The following is an 8,292-nucleotide window of genomic DNA, read 5'->3' on the forward strand; positions in this document are numbered from 1 at the left end:
AAATCTCCCCAACGTGAGGTTTATTCCTTAGGAGGTCAAGACGTTGGACTCCATGTAGCTCACATGGTTTATGCCCGTTAAGAAAACCTCCCTAACATTAAAGATTTTCAAAATAAGTTTTCAGATTTCACTTAGCCTATATGATTTGAGATTAAGAACAGAATGGAGATTTCAGAACTAAGTGTAATGGCTCACAAGATTTACAGTATATGCTTTATTATTTATGATTTATGATCTTCAGATTTTAGCTTTACTCAAGACTATATGAGTCATTTACAATTAGCATGCATGATTTTATAACTTGTGATGATATTGTTCACTTATTGCATTCACCCCCATATACTCAGTACATCATCAAAGTACTGATCCACATATATGTCTTTGTGTTACATTGTCTCATAATGTAGGTTCAGGTGCTCAGCCTTAGCAGCGCGGGTGATTTTCAAGCATCTCATCTATATCTCTGCAATTGGTGAGTCCTCATAGTTTGGGGACTTAGCTATTCATATTTTTAGTTTATTAATAGATGTTTCCGTATTTATTTCAGACAGTTTGAGTAAACTGGAGGCCTGTCTCAGTGACTCTCTAGATTCAGTGAGTTAAGGCTAGTCAGACTACTAGATTCAGTTTTAGACATTTGATTCATTATTCAGAATCCTTTAGTATTGTTTTACCAAAACTTTTAGTATATTTTAGATAAGATTTCCGCATATATTATGATTTTACATTCATATCTCCTATTTTGAGATCCATACTTAGTAGAAGGTAGTTAGGGTTAGCTCAGGACTACTTATAGTTTGGAGCACCCTGTGGCATCCCGGGGGCTCATATTTTGGAGTGTTATAGGCGCCCAGTGCACTACCGCTAACTAAATATGCCACAACATCACGAGTCTGATCTGAATGAGCTGAAGTGGCTAGGAATCCCATGCTGGGGACACTCTCTAAACCAATAACTGATCTCTTTGTAGAAGCAACAACTCTTGAAGCTCTAATCCTGAAGGGCAACACAACTAAGCCCAAATGGTTGGCCAACTGACACTGAGAACAATCTCTATTATAATGGTCATCCTTCCTGTAATTATAGCCTATCTCAAGAATCAAGGCTAGCAGAGAATACATGCTAACTCTGCCTGATCAATCATGTCATACCTGAGGAACTCTTTAAGCCGGTGTCCTATCACGACATAACCAAAACAAGATCCTAGAATACTTTGAGATACTGCCCCTCATAACCTAAAATAGTCGTCCTGGCCTAAAGACCTATACCAAACTCCCCAAGGTCTGATGGGAACTCTACCCACTATGATCATCATGGCTAATCTGAGAATCACTCATAGTATGAAATACTACCTACGTAGACATGATGAGCTGCGAGTGAAGCTAAACTCTACCAGAAGGATCCTCACTCCCGGGTAAAATACCAATAACATTATCCTGATGACATGACCTTTTGCCGTCACCTACATAACCCTCAATATATGCTCTCTCTATGGCTTCATATAATCCATAACTTGAGAGAAGAATGACCCAACTATTATCATATGCTCTGACGCCAAGCGGAGTAGAAATGCTAGTCCTTTAATAATTCTGTGCATCACGTCCTGTCAAAAGGATATAGCATAGTAATATGCCTGGCCTATTCAACAATCTAAATCTCATACTCAGAAATTGATAATAAGCCCTGATGAACACCAATAAACCCAACACTAGCATAAGAACTGCTCGATGATTCAAATGTTATTCATAGTTAAGAGGGATCTACAACATGACTCAGATCCCTAATACTGAACCTCAAAGGGTTGAAGCAGTCACGAGCTCAACTGGAGCCTAAACTAGCCCCGAATCTTTTGGCTAACGTTGAAGATCTTCGATATCCATCTTTAACTCTCTAGTCTGACGCTACGGCAAAACTCTAGAAATGTGTGCTAAAGTCTTATTCGTATTTATCGACAACGTTGCCTATCTTGCATTGTTCACCGGGGATAGGATAGAATCAAAGATTATATTTGAGGTTTATATCAATGCGAACACACGATAAAGAGTCAAGAAGTGAATTTCCTAAAATATCCATGTTGCCCCCCAAAAATAGGTTACGGATGTCTCCACACCGATTCATAGGACTCTACTAAACGCTTAACTCTTGTACTAATATACCCGTGAAACCTAGTCTCTATACCAATTTGTCACGACCCAATTTCTAGGGTTATGATGGAGCCTACTAAAACCTACTATTAGGCAAGTCAACCCCGTAGTCTGGAACGACTAGTAACGGACTACCCACACATAATAGAAAAGAATGCAAATAGATGAAATAAGAGAATCAAATACATAATGAAGTCCCCAAACCTAGTGGTATTAATATAAGAATTTCTAACATAACAAGAGTACAAAAGTAAAATACAAATAAACATACTGATACAACTTATCTCCAAATACAACATAGAGACTAGTCTAATACATAAGAGAGAGATAAGTAATACTCCGAATGTCCGAAGCTCACTCTAAGTCTCTGAATAATCATTGCTCCACATGACGCATACATCAACGAAGATAACCCATACTATGATCTGTAGTCTGTAGAAATATAGTATAAGTACCAAATAAATGCTACTCAGTAGGCAACTGCCAACTAAGCTCCAAAGATAAAACAGATATATACAACATACAAACAGAATAAAAACTACACTCAGATATCCAACATCCATATAAGACTACCAATACGGTAATAAGGATCAACTATCCTATTCATGTCTAAGAGACTAACATATTAAGACTAAGAAAGTAACAAGGAGGAACTATTCTGTTCCAATTATATTTATGAATCTCAATACTATACCGTATATCACTGGCCATTATGCAAAGTACAAGTGGAATGAAAATAAATGAATATACAAGACCAAGGAATGAGTATACAATATGAACAATCGAATGAAGTGATATACAATAGTTCCAAAGCACATATAGCTATGTATATATATATATATATATATATATATATATATATATATATATATATACATTTAGATATGAAGTCAACTCAAAGAATAATCTAAATCATCATGTCTTCACTTTTAAGGCCTCATTATAATCCTATCAGGATTCAATACTATCATACTCAGGGTTTCTAATCCAAATGTCTAAATATGAAGTAAATATGCATAATAATGCAATCGTAAGAAAGAAGAGTTCGAACACATACCTCAAATCTCGATACCAAATCAATGACAATCTATCATAAACTAGCCATAACAATGATCATGACAATAATAATAACAATATCAATAACAATGCGAGTAACTGGCTATTCCAGACAACCAAATATCTAGATGAGCCTATGCATACCCTCACTACCCAGGGCTCGAAAGGTACAATTAGCATACAACAAAACAAGGAAAATTCATCACCCATATCCATACAACCCTCTTATAATGGCTGATAGACATTAGCGCATACCGGTGATAGGTGATGCGCATGTAAGAATGAATATAATAGAATCCATAATACCATAATCATCATCATCATAACTGTTATCATCATAATAAACCTTTGGCCTTATTGGGTATATAATCATCACAATATCCTTCGACCTTGACGGGTATCAACACCATCACCCCTTATCGGGTATCTTCACATCATCATTGTATCCTTCGGCCTTGCTGGGTATCAATATTATATCACAATATCCTCCGGCCTTGTCGGGTATCATCACATCATCATAATATCCTCTGGCTTTGCCAGGTATCTATATCTTCATCAAAATATCCAAATCAATGTCAAATAATAGAGAGCAAACCCCACAAGGGCTAAAGTAAAGTGCAATTCCCACTAGCGCTAAAGTAAAATGACAAGCCCTACAAGGGCTAAGGTAAATAAATATGAAAAAAGAACCAAGGTGGATTATATTTTCATAGTTCATCATTCATCATCCATGTCACTTTATCCATAAACATATATATGATGGGTGCACGGACTCAAGCCTTGGCTAAAAGAGTGTAAATCCATAAGTCTGTTGCCCGAAGTGATCCTCGAGACTAAATTATTATTAAAGTGTAGAAAGGATCAGAATATCTCATGACCAGAGTAAATAGTAGTTCAAATCATGGGAAGGAATATATCCCGATCAATATTTAAAACATGTTTATTAACCTCATTTATACATTTAACTTATTCATAAAGTTAGGCAGTTATCATTGTGAAAAAATCCATTTTAAGGTAGAAAATGGGTGTTAGCCCTTATTTAATAACAACAATAATAAGGTTATAATCTATTTAGAATAGTATCAATCATCGATGCAACAATCATGAATGTACCAAAACTATACATGCCATCACCAATATTCAATCAATGAAATCATAAGCATCATACTACATCTTCCTCCATCCCATATCGGATATATATATATATATATATAGACACATATATACATAACTATAACTACGAATACATCCTTTACAAGGATAATTGCTTCCCTAATATCCAACTTATATCCTAACATGACCTTTGGCCTAATAATGTGTCAGAAATAGTTATAATGTTATAGTCACGGCCTTAGGCCTACATGCATATCCAGAACTCATTGATAAACATATATGTATGTATAATTATCTCATAACTATAGGCCATAGTGTATCCACAAGGCATAATATCTTAATAAGCTATGAAGCATATCTATAATCATCTCACATATTGGAGGCATCTTACTTCTTAGAGGCATCTTAAACATATAAGGCCTCTCACATCTAAGAGACATAATATCAATAAGCATTTCACATCTATAAGACATCTCATACATATAGATCATACATCATGACTATGAGAAACAACACTTCTCTAGGACAATTATTATTTCTAAGATAAAAATTATCTCTATAGGTCCAATAGTCATAAGTAAGAGGAAATCATGACCATAATCCATTAATCATTATCCAGGGAAAAATACATCATTATCCATCAATTCACTAAGCAAATCTCATAAATAAGGCTCATTAGTCTCAACTAGGCCTAGAATCCACAACTAAGTCCACAAGGGCTAACACAAGTCTTGGCTTAAGTGGGCCAGACGAACCCACTTCTAATCCTTAATTTCCACATTTAGGAAATCTATGCCCCAAACTAGGATAAGGTATCTAGTTCAACTTCTAGATGTCAAGTAAGCCATAACCAATCCTAAGATAGGAACCTCATCTAAAAACATGGGCATTCAATTCAACTTCACCCAAATTACAGTTTCAAGACCACTAATAGCCCAACTAAGGTTAATCATACTAACCATGATTCCAACACTTAAACCACATCCCAAACCTATCATCATATCATATTCATGCTACAATGTAGTCCACTCTAGGGAGAAGGTAATGAGGTTCTAAAAGGGTGTTATGCATTTCAATATACAAATCAAAACTCTAATCTATTTCCCAAACTTCAATAATCAATACTAAGTCATCCTATGCATAATCAAACTTAACATTTACATTCACACGCAATATATATCACACGTCATCTACTGAGAAGAGTAGACAGAAGCCTACCTCAAACCCAAACTGCAAAACCTTACATCATTCACAAAAAGCTCATCTTTATTCCACAGGTCCAAAATGCTATTACACAATCAAAATAGTAATCGACTCATCAATACGAGTCTAATGATACTCATATTGCACTATTATATTTCGGGTCCAAAAATGACACCAAAAATCCCAAGTGGATCCCACTTAGGGAAAACACATTTTTAAGGTCAACCCAATGTTCATACATGAACAAAGAATCATAATCCTCAAGAAATAGTTGAAAACAAGGCTAATTTAGGGCTAAACTCAAGCCCTAAGCTAAATTGGGGTTTTGGGTTCAAACAAAGAAATTTAAACATGAATTCAAAGGATTCTTACCTTAAATTCAAAGATATTTGCGATAATAAATGATGATCAAGCTCTTAAGTCACCCACACAACTCAATTTTTAGTTATCATACCTATTTAGGGTTCTTGGCTCTCAAAGGTGAAGGAAAAATAGCCAAATTTGAGACATTGGGGTCTATTTATGGACCCTCAGGTAAGGAGATGCAACGATCTCCCTCTATGGGCCGCAATCACGCAAGGGCGATCTCTATAGAGTGCACACCACAATCGCGCTACCCCTTGCCATCTCAGACGATAGTTGAAACTTCAATTTTTTCCAAATTTCAATCGATGCCTCGGGACTTGTTCAGAATCTACTTTTTGCAAATGAATTATGTAGCTCCACTATACTCAATGTTTTGGACGTGTTGAAAAAGTCAGATTTTTAATCTGAGGTTATTTTTGATCAAATATGGGTCCCACACTCATATTTTCAAATTTTCAACTTTTTGACCAATAGGTCAAAATGAGTTCGGGTGCTTCGGGACCCAAACCAAAGGTATACCTAGCCTAAAATTGATATTCCGAAGCTGCTGGAGTAATTCGCATATGAGATTATTTTGCTGAAGTTTTTGCTTGGTGGCCATTTGGAACCAGTGAAGTCTTCAAAATAGAGAATTAACTCTAAAAGCCAAACAAACTACTTGGTAACCAAACCGATGTCCCCAGCAAGTCATAAATGACTTGGGGAAGCTATGGAGAAGCCCAATGGCGAAGATAAGCAAAAATACGAAAAATGATTGAAAGAGTTATTACAATTAGATTTTAGTGAGATATTAATATGATTTCAAAATTAATAAACTATGATAATAAATTACTAATACATTATATTTCTATATGTTAGGATTAACACTTGATTTGTCTATACTATATTTCAATATGTTATGATTAAAAATTAATTTGTACATTAAATTGTGTGATTTTAGTAGTATGCTAAAATGTTAGTGATATTGTATTAGGAATGATAGTTAAGTGACCTTAGTGAAAAAAATAATAGTTAAATAACTATCTACAAAATTTGTCCGACACTAGGGTTACTATCTCAAAAGCTATATCTCAAAGATCAAAATTTGGGTGAGTATCTCGTGGTCGATGCTCAATGGGCAGTGCTCAAAATTCAACAAATCAAATACTTATGAATATTAATTTTTTCACATTCATTATATTTAAATTCTTACTGCAAATATTATTATACTTTTACGTAGCATATTGTACTAATGTGAAATTAAGGGTTATTTGTCATTTATTATTTATAAACATTATACTACAAACTTTCTTATTTTTTTGTTTTAGTTGATATAAACATGCAATGAGTTAAATCATGTTTATCTTTATATTTGTAACTCCAATTTTAGAATATTGTAGATCTTTTGGTGCAATAACTATTTTGATCTATTTGTACAATATAGAGGATAAATATGAATATGATTAATATCTTATTGTGTTGATGAACATGAGGGGTTAACTATTAGTTGAATGTTTTAAGATGGGAGGAAATTCAATTCCAATAGTAATTAATATTTATAATTTCATTCAAATTGAGTAATGAGAAACTATGATAGGGTTGATCGAAAATAGAGTTGAAGAGTAAATATTCAAATGTATGAAGGACTAAACCATTTATTCAAAAAAATAATATACAATAAAATTCATTAATATTTGATGGTTCATTATCAAAGGAGAATAAGTGAAGATTGTGAGATCGTGCAAATAGGTTAGGAATTTGAATAATGTTATAAGTTATTTGTTGAGAAAATGGTAATAAAAAATAAGAGAGTGAAAATTGACTATTATTGAGGATTTACTCAAAATATTTGCCTTGAAGCAAAAATATTTTAAATTTATAGAAAATATAATATGACTAACACCGTGCAAAAGAATACATAATCTATTGTGAAAAGAAAAATTTACTAAGACAAGAAAAGAGAAGGAGAAACTCCTTTCTTTCATTGGTAGAAGGATGCAAATTAAAATATTCTATATAAAAGAATTTAAATTTCAAGAAGCCTTATGTGTATAACAAACATATCATTCATTAGTTCCTTGTTTTTCTAACCAACTTTAGAAGTAAGTCACTTAACTAATAATAATTATGTTAAATATACATTTTATTTTGTAATTATATGATTTTTTTTCAAAATAAATCAATAAATATCAAAATATTATCTAATATGCTCAAATAATTATATTATAATTAATATTATTTATACGGGGATACTAACTTTCGAAAAGAAATGTTTAAGTTTTATGTAATTAATGATATTAAGTTCAATATTTTAATAGTTATTTTTAGTATTGCGTAAATTTACTAATTTCAAATATGTGAATGATATTGAATACTAGTTAAAATGAGGGAAAAGTCATCGTTTCCACCCCAAACTATACACGAAAAGTCT

The sequence above is a fragment of the Capsicum annuum genome, chromosome 6 (genome assembly GCF_002878395.1).
Source record: "Capsicum annuum cultivar UCD-10X-F1 chromosome 6, UCD10Xv1.1, whole genome shotgun sequence".
Lineage (NCBI taxonomy): Eukaryota > Viridiplantae > Streptophyta > Magnoliopsida > Solanales > Solanaceae > Capsicum > Capsicum annuum.